At 42.2% G+C, this 14,362-nt stretch overlaps 1 protein-coding gene and 1 long non-coding RNA gene across 3 annotated transcripts in view; one reads left to right on the top strand and one right to left on the bottom strand.

Moving 5' to 3' along the window:
- RNASET2 (ribonuclease T2) overlaps positions 1 to 14,362 on the bottom strand; it is a 422,090-nt gene that overhangs the window by 43,913 nt on the left and 363,815 nt on the right. The window lies entirely within an intron of this gene.
- Positions 17 to 13,789, top strand: LOC142296313 (uncharacterized). Of its 2 annotated transcripts, none has more exons than XR_012751619.1 (5): positions 17 to 188; positions 643 to 1,622; positions 3,935 to 3,977; positions 5,036 to 10,942; positions 13,344 to 13,789. It is a non-coding gene; the product is annotated as an uncharacterized LOC142296313 (long non-coding RNA). The 2 variants fall into 2 exon arrangements; XR_012751620.1 differs by having other exon boundaries at positions 3,935 to 4,687.

The following is a 14,362-nucleotide window of genomic DNA, read 5'->3' as shown; positions in this document are numbered from 1 at the left end:
GTTTGAGACCAGGAAATGGATTCTAGTACCTGTATATCATAGACAGTTAAATTCATGTGATCAGCCATGGTGTATTTAAAAGCCCAGCATGAGGATTCCCTTCATTACGCATACCAATGAGGACCTGAGTGGCAGCAGATCAGAATAGCAGGCTTATCAGTGGAGAGACCCCTGACACAGTCAGCCTGGTGAGTCATTATGTTAATGTTTACAAAAGGAGCTGTGGCCATCCTTCTCCCCCACACAATGACAGGCTCTTTAGACACATTTTCTATTAACCATTTATATTCTATTTTGAATGTAGGACATTTGTTTCTGTGGTCTGACTTCAGTTAATTTTCATGCAGGATATAGTATATACAGTATTAGTGGTTCTATATTAAAAAATGTTCTACTATACATTGATTGTTATATATGCTATTGTTTTTTATAGGAATCCGTGATTTTTCTTATCTGAAAATCAAATATACCACTACATATGGACTTTATGTTCCCTTTTTATTTAGTCTGTTCCTGTTTTGATGTGTTGATGTCTTCCACCCTGATGAGATATATGTTTTCCTTATGCATGCGTTTAATAAGTGAAAACATTTTCTACAAAATGATGTGAATTTTGTTTGTTTTTGTTTATCATGTTTACAGTGTGAAATAATGTGAAGAAGGTCATATATGACCGAAACGTTATATTGATTGTCCCACAGAATACTACGCCTGTCAAAAAAATAATAAAAAAATTTTCTTTTTGCAAATTCTACAAGTTTGAGTGCCGGATTTTACTTAATTGTTTATGGAGTTGGACCCTATCTGAGCACCAACAAGGTTTATAAGGAGTGCCGTATTTGTAACCAGAATTGTATTTACCTTTAATACGTGCACCCGATTGAAGCATGATCAGTGAAGTATTTTCATATTCAACAAGTGAAGTGGCAGAGATCATTGGTCAGGTCACAGTACCAAGTGACTTCCTACAAATACCAACACAGGAATTACGAACAAGGGATTACCAGAAGGAGACAAGAAAACTACAAAATCTCCAACTACATTGTGCCACGATTGCTGAGTATGTGAAAGTCCAGAGGATCCCTAGGGGCCTACGCGTCAATATCCAACCAACTATCTTTAGTGACAATCGGGAATTTTGTGATCGGTTTGAGCAGATTTGAAACAAATGTTCCTTTGATTTGATGACTTTAACCCTAGACCACCTACATAAGTCCATTATTTCCAAAAGAGAGGAGATTGTGGCAATAGAACATCAACTTACTTCAACTTCATCCACAGAGGAATTTATCAAGATAAAAGAGCAGAATGAACAACTACTACAGACTCTCAAGATAGTCAAAAAGTCAAGCGTCAAAAATTTGTAAGGGACACAGAGGACTATTCTAATAATCGCGTGTATCGATGGCGGGACTCCACCTTTCGTAAAATTCCAACGAAGATTCCAATATTCTTCCAGCGACAATTCTACCTCAGATTCGGAATCTCATCAATATGGCCGTACTGGAAGATGCCAGAAATCTTTTTTAGGAAAAAGCTATCGAGGACGAAGAGGAGGAGACCGAGGCGAGGCGGGCAATGCCGCAGGCATACCGAGATCCTCAATTGTGACCAGGTCTCAGGTATGACCGACTCAATAGTTGTAAATATTTCATCAAAATATCTAACCTTTAACCAAATTAATCTCCTGCAGAAAGGTCTATCATTTTGCCCCTCTTATAAATTCAACACATTCAGGCTACAGAGATTCTATAGGAATTTGCGAATTAAGGCCCATCTTTCTTCTAGTGATGAAACACATCTCCAAAGTTAAACACATTCCACACAAATTAGTCTTATTAACATCAAGTTTTTGGGTCTTAGAAATAAGAGCACATATATGCCGCCCAAAAATAGTCCACCGGTTGAGACTTTTATAAGTTTTTTGGAGAGGGAAACCTCTTCCTTTTTTAAGGAGGTGGCTGGGAATTCGTTACGTTGTCCATCTAACTTTTCGACACAGGATAAAGAGGCACTTTTATCTCTAATGAATGATAAAAATTTAATCATTAAGCAGGCAGATAAAGGTGGGACGCTGGTTGTCATGGACAAATGTGCCTATACACAAGAAATATTGAGACAATTGGGGGATACAGAAGTCTATGAAGCAGTCGCTCAGAATCCAACAAATAGAATTAGAACCGAAATTAAGACTATTGTGGATCATTATTTGGCCAATGGGGTCATTGATAAAAAAAACTGCGGACTTTTTACAAAAACAGGATCCGATTATACCTGTATTTTATGTCCTACCAAAAATCCACAAGACACTTCTAAATCCACCTGGTAGGCAGATAGTAGCAGGCACAGATTCTATTTTGTCACCTTTGGCGATACTATTCGAAAAGATTTTAACCCCCTTAACAAGGAACACACCATCTTACTTGATACAGGTGATTTCTTCAGAATTCTCAAGGAATTGGACAGAATACCACCAAATGCCTTTCTGGTCACCTGGGATGTGACGAGTTTATACACATCTATTATGCATGACAAGGGTTTATGGGCGGTAAGTGATTTGTTGTCTGCTAACGGTTTTCCTATAGAGGTGCAGGATTGCTGTCTGGACCTGCTACAGGTGGTTCTAAAGAATAAATTTCTTTTTGTTCCAGGATACTTATTATATACAGAAACAGGGGACTGCAATGGGATCAAATGTGGCACCCCCCTACGCTAATGCCTATATGTCATTTTTGAAAATCGGTTCATATACACACGTAATAATTATCAGGATTATTGTATATGTTGGAAACGCTTTATTGATGACATTTTTTGCGTATGGGGGGGTCCTTTGGATTCCCTTCTGGAATTCCATCAATATATCAATAGAACTGGCCAGAACTACGGTTTACTTTACACTATGACCTTAATCGGATTAATTATCTAGATACGGTGATTCTCAAGGACTCTGAAGGAAAATTGCAGACAGATCTATTTGTAAAACCGACTGATAGGAATAATTTACTTCTATACAATAGTTATCATCCTAAAGCCACGAGGAATTCCATCCCTAAATCACAATTCCTGAGGGTTGAAAGGATTGTGAGTCAGCCAGACACAAAAAGAGAAAGATTGTGGGAAATGGAGCTAAAGTTCAGGGCTAGGGGCTATCCCCAGAATGTTTTAAGGAGCAGTATGGATGGAGTTAATTCAGATCATAAGACAAATGACAAACGTCTGGCTTTTGTACACACATTCCATCCCTACATGTACAAAATTCATAAGATCATTAGGAGTAATTGGCATATTCTCAGTCGGGCTTACCCAGATGTACCAGAATTTAATTTACCATTCTTACCATGCTTCCGTCGTCCACCTAATCTGGGGAATAAGTTAGTGAGGGCGGATATTGGTACAGTAGCTACAAGAACTATTCAGACTCACCTATTGACCCCTAGGAGGGGCACATTTCCTTGTCTCAACTGTCCTCAATGTAATAACATACTAAAAGGAGACAAAGTCTTACATCCCCACAGTAGCCAAGGGTATCCCATAAAAGGGTTCTTCACAAGTGACTCATCTTTTGTAGTTTGTTATTAAATGCCCATGTGGACTTTTATATGTGGGTGAGACAACACAATCCGTGAAAGACAGGATTTCACAACACAAGTCAACAATTCTTTGTGAGAGATTAACCCTTCCACTACCCTCTCATTTCCATAGATGTGGTCATAATCTCAATCAGTTGAGGTTTCAAGTATTGGAACAGATACCAATACATAGACATGGGGGTGATAGGATCAAAAGTCTCAAACAAATGAAAGCCTTTTGGATATTCACTCTTCAGACACTAGAACCCAGGGGTCTGAATAGGGACTTCGACACCTCTAGTTTCATATAGATTTAGTTGTTTTGAATGTCATTTTAGACTGACTTGTCTCCTTTGTGTTTCTAGCAAAGAACCTGACAACTGTTGTGGAGGAGAATCAAGAATATAGGTATCCTTGTTACCTCTTTCCTTTGTACCATCCCCTCATTCACTTATTAATTGTTATAGCCTTGGTTTTACGGGTTTTTGTAGTCCATTTTTCTCCATTTCCCCTTTTTTTTTTTTATAAAAAATCTTTTGTAATACAATTCTTTTTCACTCAGACTCCATGCTGAAAGTGCTGCTTTAACTGCCTTGTCTATTCACTTATCTGGTTTATTTATAATATGATATTGATAATACTTGTTTTATTTATATTCACTTAGTGCCTATTCACACTAATTCCTAATCCCGGTTTACCTAATTCCTCCCCATCAATCCTTTCCCATCCATTCATGATCTACATAGCAGATTTGCAGGTTGTTCATGTTGACATCGCAGGCCACTAGCTTTTGTTTATATTGGTAGCTCAGCTTAGACAGCATGACTCATCCTTCACAGGCTTCCAGCAGCATAATGCTGAGTGATTTGGACACATGCTCATTAGTGCCAACCATATGCAGAGAGCTGCCATCCAGTTGCATCACTTCCGGTTTGAGACCAGGAAATGGATTCTAGTACCTGTATATCATAGGCAGTTAAATTCATGTGATCAGCCACAGTGTATTTAAAAGCCCAGCATGAGGATTCCCTTCATTACGCATACCAATGAGGACCTGAGTGGCAGCAGATCAGAATAGCAGGCTTATCAGTGAAGAGACCCCTGACACAGGCAGCCTGGTGAGTCATTATGTTAATGTTTACAAAAGGAGCTGTGGCCATCCTTCTCCCCCACACAATGACAGGCTCTTTAGAAGTGTCTTTAGTTCCATAAAGATGCGGTACATTCTGGTATCCTCCATTTTGATACAAGTAAAAAGATATATTTTACTTGTATCAAAATGGAGGCTCTTTAGACACATTTTCTATTAACCATTTATTTTCTATTTTGAATGTAGGACATTTGTTTCTATGGTCTGACTTCAGTTAATTTGCATGCAGGATATAGTATATACAGTATTAGTGGTTCTATATTTAAAAATTTTTCTACTATACATTGATTGTTATATATGCTATTGTTTTTTATAGGAATCCGTGATTTTCCTTATCTGAAAATCAAATATACCACTATATATGGACTTTATGTTCCCTTTTTATTTAGTCTGTTCCTGTTTTGATGTCTTGATGTCTTCCACCCTGATGAGATATATGCTTTCAATATGCATGCGTTTAATAAGTGAAAAAAATGTCTACAAAATGATGTGAATTTTGTTTGTTTTTGTTTATCATGTTTACAGTGTGAAATAATGTGAAGAAGGTCATATATGACCGAAACGTTATATTGATTGTCACACAGAATACTACGCCTGTCAAAAAAATAATAAAAAAAAATTTCTTTTTGCAAATTCTACAAGTTTGAGTGCCGGATTTTACTTAATTGTTTATGGAGTTGGACCCTATCTGAGCACCAACAAGGTTTATAAGGAGTGCCGTATTTGTAACCAGAATCACATTATAATAAGACATTGCAGAGTGCCCTGAATGAAGCTGCACCAGCTATGTGCAAAAACAAAAACAAAACAAAAAAAAAAACCGCAGGCAGCGGCAGCCCTGGCACTTGCTTCAAACACACTTCCTCCAGCGCTGTTCAAGGTGTGGAGGAAATCACTTTCAGCAGAAGACTTCATTCACTATAAGTTCATGCTCAAAACATAACTCTGGTCTCCATCTGTCCAAACAAGTTCACTTTACCACCCTCATCACATTACTAGCCAACAATCCTAAACGACTCTTTGAAGCCTTCCACTCCCTCCTGAGCCCTAAAGCACAGTCTCCAGCCACCAACCTCAACTTTGTTGATCTGGCCACTTTCTTCTTACAAAAGATCAACCAGACCAGTCAGGACATTTTTTGAAAAATCCCCTCAGAGCCTGGATCCCCTCCCCTCCTGCACCTAAAGCTCACTTTTAATATTTGAGGCTGTCACAGAAGAAGTGACCCGACTACTCGCTTCTTCTCATCAGACATCCTGCACCAGTGACCCTATTCACTCATATCTCCTTCAAGCTCTCTCTCCAGCTGTCACTACCTATCTAACCAAAATGTTTAACCTCTCTTTCATCAGGTATCTTTCCTTCATCATTTAAACATGCCATCATAACCCCTCTACTTATAAAATCTTTCCTCGACCAGAACTGTGCTGCTTACTACTAACTGGTCTCTAATCTTTCCCTTATCTCTAAGCTCATGGTTGGTCCACTCTCGGCTAATTTGTGATCTCTCTGAAAACTCACTTCTTGGTCACTCTCAATATGGTTTCTGCTATTTACACCTCACCGAAACTGCCTTCACCAAAGTCTCCAATGATCTATTAACAGCAAAATCAAATAGCCACTTCTCCCTATTATTTCTCTTAGATCTCTCAGCTGCTTTTGACACTGTGGATCACCAACTCTTCCTCACCATGCTCCGCTCTATTGGCCTCAAGGACACCATACTCACCTGGTTCTCCTCCTATGTCTCTGAGCACTCCTTCACTGTTTCCTTCGCCGTCTCTTACTCCTCTCCTCTCCCCCCTTAGGGTTCCTCAAGGATCATTCTTTGGTCCCCTTCTCTGCTCTCTATACACTGTCCCTGTTGGACAAACCATCAGCAGATTTGGTTTCCAGTATCATCTCTATGCTGATGACACCAAATTATATACATCATCTCTAGGGATGGGCGAACCCCCCGATGTTCAGTGTTCGGGAGACTCGCCTGAACATTTTGTAAAGTTTGCGTTCAAATTCTGAGAATGCGAACTTGCGTCCGAACCCCGAACTTGGACTTTACAGTTATGTGATAGGGCGGGGGGGGCTGTAAAATAAAGAATATAGTTAATAATAGACAGTCATACTTATAGGTCCCACGACGCGTCCTGCAGACTCAGTCTCCCGCCGCATCTGCTTCCGAGTACAATCATCGCTGTGCCGCCCGGTAACCAAAGGACCTTTCATGACATCATAGCATGTGACCAGTCACGTGGGAATGTTGTATTACCTCGTTGGTTACCGGTCACATAGCTATGACGTCATGCTAGGTCCTGTCAGTGCATCTCGCTAGTAGGCGGTGCTTGCCCGAGCATCTCAGTACTGGGTATACTCGGCGAGTGCCATGTACCGGCGAGATGCTCGGCTCTCTGTCCCTGCATGTCGGCGCTCTATACAGAGTCAACCCACATGCAGGGATTGGCTGCCACAGCCGGTAAATCGCGGTGCCGGGAATCAGGTGATCGGAGATCACCGTTGCTATAGTAACCTGCCCATCAAGTTACTATGGCAATGGTGACGTCACCACTTTCCAACCCGCAGCTTCTGCTCACTCATTGAGTGATTACACAGCACGGGGAAGCAGAAGCATTCTTCCTCCCCTGTGCTGTCTGATATAGCAGAGCTGCATGGGTTGAAGAAGAAAGACGACAAGACCAGGATCGTGGAGGGGTGAGAGGGAGTAATAAACATGGAGTCCCTGAGTGTGTCTGTGTATTTCTAATAAAGTATTTTTTCTCTGTGTGGCATTTTTTTTTTTTTTAACCATTTATTAGAGATTCTTAATGGCCGGGTCAAACTTGCCTGACATTAAGAATCTCTGGCTTAATACTAGCTGGTAAAACAAAGCTGGTATTAACCCCTTATTACCCAGTGTGCCACCCGGCACCAGGGCCGCTGGAAGAGTTGGATAGAGCGCCAGAAGACGGCGCCTCTATGAACGCGCGATTTTCTGCGGTGGCTGCGGACTGCAATTTGCAGCAGGAGGGAGGGGAGACAGAAAGCTTGGGCCAACCTGCGCTGAGGATTCCAATCTCCAGCTGCCTAGTTGTACCCAGCTGGACACAAAAATGGGGTGAAGCCCTTGTTATTTTATTTTTTTAATTATTTCATGAAATTCACAAAATAATTAACAAACGGGCTTCCCTATATTTTTGGTTCCCAGCCGGGTACAAATAGGCAGCTGGGAGTTAGGGGCAGCCCATATCTGCCTGCTGTACCTGGCTAGCATAAAAAAATATGGCGAAGCCCACGTCATTTTTTTTATGGCAAAAAAAAAAAAGGCTTCCCTGGATTTTCCATTGCCAGTGAAGGTAACACCAAGCAGTGGGGGTTAGCAGCCAGTATCTTCTTGGATTACCCTTCGTTAGCAATAGAAAATGCAGTGGGAGCCCACGCAATTTTTTAATTATTTAAACTAAAAAAAAAAAAAAAAAAATTGGCTTCCCTGTATGCCTGACATCACAGTACTGTAAAAATAGATAAATCATTAAAAAAAATGACGTAACGCTCCACGGTATTTTTGATTCTCAGCGCAGATAAAGCAGACGGCTACGGGCTGTCACCCCCACCCCAAAGCTGCCTGGCGTTACCTTGGCTGGCAATCAAAATACAGGAAAGCCCATTAATTTTTATTTAAAAAAAAAAAATTAAATTGCGTGGGCTCCCGCCGTATTTTGATCGCCAGTCAGGTAAAGCGAGGCAGCTGGGGGCTGGGATTCTCGGCAGCCCGCAGCCACCCCTGGAAATGGCGCATTGTTACTTAGCGCCATTTCCAGGTGCTTTACCCGGCTCGTCCAGTGGCTATGATGGCGGTGGCTCGCTGGGTAATAAAGGGGTTAATACCAGCTTTGTATTCTCAGATGGTGCTAAGCCCGAAATTCATGGTGTCATGCCAAATTAGACCTGGCCACTATGAATTTCTAGGAAACCGTAAAAAAATATATATTATTTTAATTAGAAATAAAACAAAAAATATTTAGACTCCATCTTTACTATAAAAAAAATCCTTAGTCCGATGTAATCCACTGGGACAGCAATGTCAGCTTCATCACTGTGCACAGACACAGTCTAAACACAGTGAGAAGCAAAGCGCAAAGTCAACTCTGCTTCATCACTGTGTATAGACACTGTCTATACATAGTGAGAACCACAGAGAGCCATGTCAGGTCTGCTGCATCGCTCTGCACAGAGCCATGAAGCAGAGGCTGACAGGGGATGGTTGCACTTGCGTCTCGCATTGCATCACCCCACTCTCCCAACAGGAGCGCCTCAGTTGTGGAAATACATGCAGCTGACCCGCTGCCGTCGGGAGATTGTGCAACGTGATGCGATGACACTCGCATCATGGCGCACCAGGACCTTTGATGACGTCATACTCACGTGACCAGTCTGTAGCCAATGAGGTAATACAGCATTTATACGTGACTGGTCACATGGGTATGACGTCACGGTCATGACAGGTCCTTTTAGCCAGATGTGCTTACCGGGGGGAACAGCAATGAGCGGACGGACACGGAATCAGAAGCGCTGGGAGGCAGGGTCTGCAAGACACATTGCGGGACCTGTAAGTATGATCATAATGTTTTTTTAATAACGTGCTTTTTTTTTTTTTTTTTTTTTTTTAACAGCCCCTGACCTGAACTGTTACATGAACTGTAACACGAACGTCCCAGAAAGCTAGTGTTCGGGATCGTGTGCACGAACACCATGTGTTCGGTACGGACCCCAAAATTTACAGTTCGGGTTCGCGCATCCCTAATCATCTCCTAACATTACCACTGCATTATTACAAAATCAGGGATTGTCTGTCCGCTGTCTCTCAAAGCATGTCCTTCCTCTATTTGAAACTGAATCTCTCCAAAACTTAGTTTCTTGCGTTTCCTCCTTCTACTAACCAATCTATACCAGACATCTCAATTACCTTCAATGATTCAATCATTACTCCCAAGTGGCATGCTCGCTGTCTTGGGGTTATATTTCACTCAGAAATTTTATTCATTCCCCATATACAATTACTCACTCGCACAGGTCTCCTGCATCTTAAAAACATCTCCAGAATCTGACCGTTTCTCACCTTTGAAACTGCAAAAACCCTTACTGTGACTCATTCATTCTCGTCTGGACTATTGCAACTCTTTACTGATCGATCTCCCTCTGACCAAACTTTCTCCTCTCCAATCCATCCTGAACACAGCAGCCAGGGTCATATTCCTGTCCTGCCGCTTCATTGATGCCTCCACCTTGTGCCAGTCACTACACTGGCTACCTATCAGCTACAGAATACAATACAAACTTATATCTTTCACCCATAAAGCTCTCCTCAACTCTGCAACACCTTATATCTCGTCCTTCATTTCTGCCTATTATCCTACCCGCCCCCTCCGTTCTGCAAATGATCTTAGACCATCCTCCCCAATCCGAACCTCACAACTCCATCTCCCAGACTGTTCTCATGCTGCGCCAGTTTTCTCGAATGCACTAACCCAAAGGATGCAACTAATATTTAGTCCCAGTTTTTAAGCTTGCATTAAAAACACATCTTTTCAGACAAGCTTAACATAACTTACTAACCTAACTCTCCCCTGCCCTGCCTTCTAAATGCTATTCATAATCTTCTCCCTCCTATTTCTGCACTCACATTCTCCATACAACCAAAAGCATGTAAGTGCACCTAAAAGGTTACTGTGTAATGACCGAATCATTTAACTTTATATGAAATAAATAATTTATCATAACGATGACCGGACCAGATACTACAAGCAAGCTTTACCTTTTGTGTCCCCCTATTTCCTCATAGATTGTAAGCTTTCGAACAGGGCCCTCATTCCCACCATAGCTGCTGAACTATGTGCTATTTTCGTTTTGTTTTTGGCTGTATAAGATCTCACCTGATTGTAAAGTGCTGAGGAATATGTTGGTGCTATAAAACATTATTATTATTACTATTATTATTAAGGCCATATGACAAGTTTTTGAGATAAAAAAACTGACTTTTTTCACCCGATATTCAAATATCTCTAACTTTTTGTGAGAAGTGTAGGTATGTAAAGAATGTCTATGGAATATAGGAATTCCCTGGTAGAAGCGAACACCAAGTGAAGCAATTCCATCCTGAACGGATGCTAGATCCATTTTTTTTTTTTTACCTGCCTTAGTTCCCAGATAGCACACACAGAACCACCCTTAGGCTATGTGCGCACTAGGCGTTTTTGCCGCGTTTTTAGCGGCGTTTTTTACCGCGTTTTTGTGCTGAAAACGCAGTGACATTGCTTCCCCAGCAATGTCAATGGGTTTTCAGAAGTGCTGTCCTCACACAGTGTTTTTTTTTAGCTGCGTTTTTGTGGTGACCACAAAAACGCAGCATGTCAATTATTTCTGCGTTTTCCACTGCGTTTTTCACTCATTGAATTCAATGAGATGTTAAAAACGCAATGAATAACGCATATAGCCGCGTTTCTATGACTAAAAACGCAGCTATAAACGCAAGGGGTGGGTACTACAGTGACGTGTACAGGAAGAGGATTCCTTCTGTTGGTAAACACAGAAGCGTGAATCCTCCCGGTACCGTCACCGCTGCCTCCACCTCCCGTCCTGTGCATGTCAGCTCCGTGCGGCGCCATGTCTGGGCGGGAGGTGGAGGCAGCGGCGAAAACCAAAGTGAACACTAGAAAAATAAAAAAATGTCATATACTCACCTGTCCGCAGGGTCCCGGTGCCATGCCCGCTCCCAGCTCCTCCCGGTCCCGCCGCTCTGGCTGTGTGCAGTCTCCCCGGGGCAGGACCTTGCTTGCAGGACCTGGCGCTGATCACCTGATGCAGTCACCTGACGCATCAGCTGATCGCGGTGTCGCCGGCTTTTTCGCGCCCGGCCGGCTATCAGCTGATCCTGCCGTCAGGGGACTTCATCAGCTGATTACCGGCAGCTCCGGCAGCGATCGTATAGGATCAGACTCCTGTCCAATCGATCGCTGCAGGAGCTGCCGGTAATCACCACAGCACATAAGTGAGTATTTTTTTTTTTTTTTTTTTTCTACTGATGCATCTGCTGATTGTATAATCGGCTTTTATACAATCAGCTGATGTGTGATGGGATTCAGGCACTTGATCCTGACACATCATCTGATCGCTTTGCCTTCCAGCAAACCGATCAGATGATATTGGATCTGGATTGGACGGCGCGGGACCCTGACCCAGGATTACTGCGGAGGGGGGTTTATTTCAATAAAGATGGAGTCACTAATTGTGTTGTGTTTTATTTCTAATAAAAATATTTTTCTGTGTTGTGTTTTTTTTTTATCTTTACTAGAAATTCATGGTGGCCATGTCTAATATTGGCGTGACACCATGAATTTCAGGCTTAGGGCTAGCTGATAATATACAGCTAGCCCTAACCCCATTATTACCTAGCTAGCCACCCGGCATCAGGGCAGCTAGAAGAGTTGGATACAGCGCCAGAAGATGGCGCTTCTATGAAAGCGCCATTTTCTGGGGTGGCTGCGGGACTGCAATTTGCAGTGGGGGTGCCCAGAAAGCATGGGCACCCTGCACTGTGGATTCCAATCCCCAGCTGCCTAGTTGTACCCGGCTGGACTCAAAAATTAGGCGAAGCCAACGTCATTTTTTTTTTTAATTATTTCATGAAATAATTAAAAAAAAAGGGCTTCTCTATATTTTTGGTTCCCAGCCGGGTACAAATAGGCAGCTGGGGTTGGGGGCAGCCCGTACCTGCCTGCTGTACCCGGCTAGCATACAAAAATATGGCGAAGCCCACGTCATTTTTTTTTTCTTTTTGGGCAAAAAACTGCATACAGTCCTGGATGGAGGATGCTGAGACTTGTAGTTCTGCAGCTGCTGTCTGCTCTCCTGCATACACTAGTGAATGGAGGATGCTGAGACTTGTAGTTCTGCAGCTGCTGCCTGCTCTCCTGCATACACTAGTGAATGGAGGATGCTGAGACTTGTAGTTCTGCAGCTGCTGTCTGCTCTCCTGCATACACTAGTGAATGGAGGATGCTGAGACTTGTAGTTCTGCAGCTGCTGCCTGCTCTCCTGCATACACTAGTGAATGGAGGATGCTGAGACTTGTAGTTCTGCAGCTGCTGTCTGCTCTCCTCCATACACTAGTGAATGGAGGATGCTGAGACTTGTAGTTCTGCAGCTGCTGTCTGCTCTCCTCCATACACTAGTGAATGGAGGATGCTGAGACTTGTAGTTCTGCAGCTGCTGTCTGCTCTCCTGCATACACTAGTGAATGGAGGATGCTGAGACTTGTAGTTCTGCAGCTGCTGTCTGCTCTCCTGCATACACTAGTTCTGCAGCTGTCTGCTCTCCTGCATACAATGAACATTTTGAAGAAGGAAATGACATCAGACCTTTTTTTTTTTTTTTTTTTTTTCATCAACAATCTTTAATGGCATTGTGCACTGATTAAAAACGCAGTGAGCAAAAACGCAGCAAAAAACGCACCAAATCGCGGCAAAAACGCATGCGTTTTTGCCGCGTTTTTTTAGCCGCGGGTGCGTTTTTTAGACAAAAACGCACATAAAAACGCAGCGTGAAAAAAACGCCTAGTGCGCACATAGCCTTAGTGGGTATCACAAACAGGTTTGAATACAACCTCTTGAATATTCCAGAGAGGAAACGCTTGCAATTACTCCTGCCTGAAGCAGAAAAGAAATTACCTGATTGAAGCCGGCTCCCATGCAATGGGATGCAGGAGGACAGGATCTGACAAATTGATCTTGCAACAGGGTAACAAATTCTATTCTGTAACCCAAGAAGACGACCTCTCTTACCCAATCATTATTGATCACCCTCAGCCACACCTACTGAAAAAAGGAGGAGACGACCACTCACCCAGAGGAGAGTATTCTTCCCCAGTGGTGTCAGCAATATAGTTTACCTTATGATATGCACTTGTACGCTTTGATATAGTGAGACATTGCTCCTTTTGTTTTTTTGTACTTCTGTTTTAGTGTCAATCTGAGGAAGGTCAAGTGACCGAAACATCATTTATTTCACACAATATTTCTGCTTGTCAATAAAAAATTCTTGCTTTTGCCAAATTGTGTGTGCTGGATTTTAATACTTCTGATTCACTTATGGTTTGAGCTAAAAAAAACCCCAACAAAACAAAAAAAAAAAAAAACTGCAAAAACTGTAAAAACTGCATCTCAAATCATAAAAACTTAATGTGTGCTTCTAGCCTGAAACTGCCATAATGGATCAACACACTACTACTGCTTTCTGTATATTTAGCTTCATATAGAATTAAATTGACAACAACGTAAAATTGTAACTCTTACTTCCCCCCAAAAATATTTGACAAAATAGATGTGAATGGTGCTGTGATCAATACAGTTAGATTTTTAAATCACATTATTAACTCCATTTTGTAATGATTCACTATTGTGTTTTAGGTGTTTTCTTGTGGTCTGTATTCTCCGGGTTCAGGCTCGGTGGGAGAGGCTTATTCGATCATGCCTCGTTCCCGGTGATCGCTCTGCCTTATCTTGGAGCCGTTTCACCCAGGCCGCAAGTAATAGTTCCTACACTGCAGTGTACACGTCTGGTTTTTGTGGGTTGTTCTGATCTTGTCCCGTTACCT

The sequence above is a fragment of the Anomaloglossus baeobatrachus genome, chromosome 3, assembly GCF_048569485.1.
Source record: "Anomaloglossus baeobatrachus isolate aAnoBae1 chromosome 3, aAnoBae1.hap1, whole genome shotgun sequence".
Taxonomy (NCBI): domain Eukaryota; kingdom Metazoa; phylum Chordata; class Amphibia; order Anura; family Aromobatidae; genus Anomaloglossus; species Anomaloglossus baeobatrachus.
This window is presented reverse-complemented; position numbering and strand designations above follow the sequence as displayed.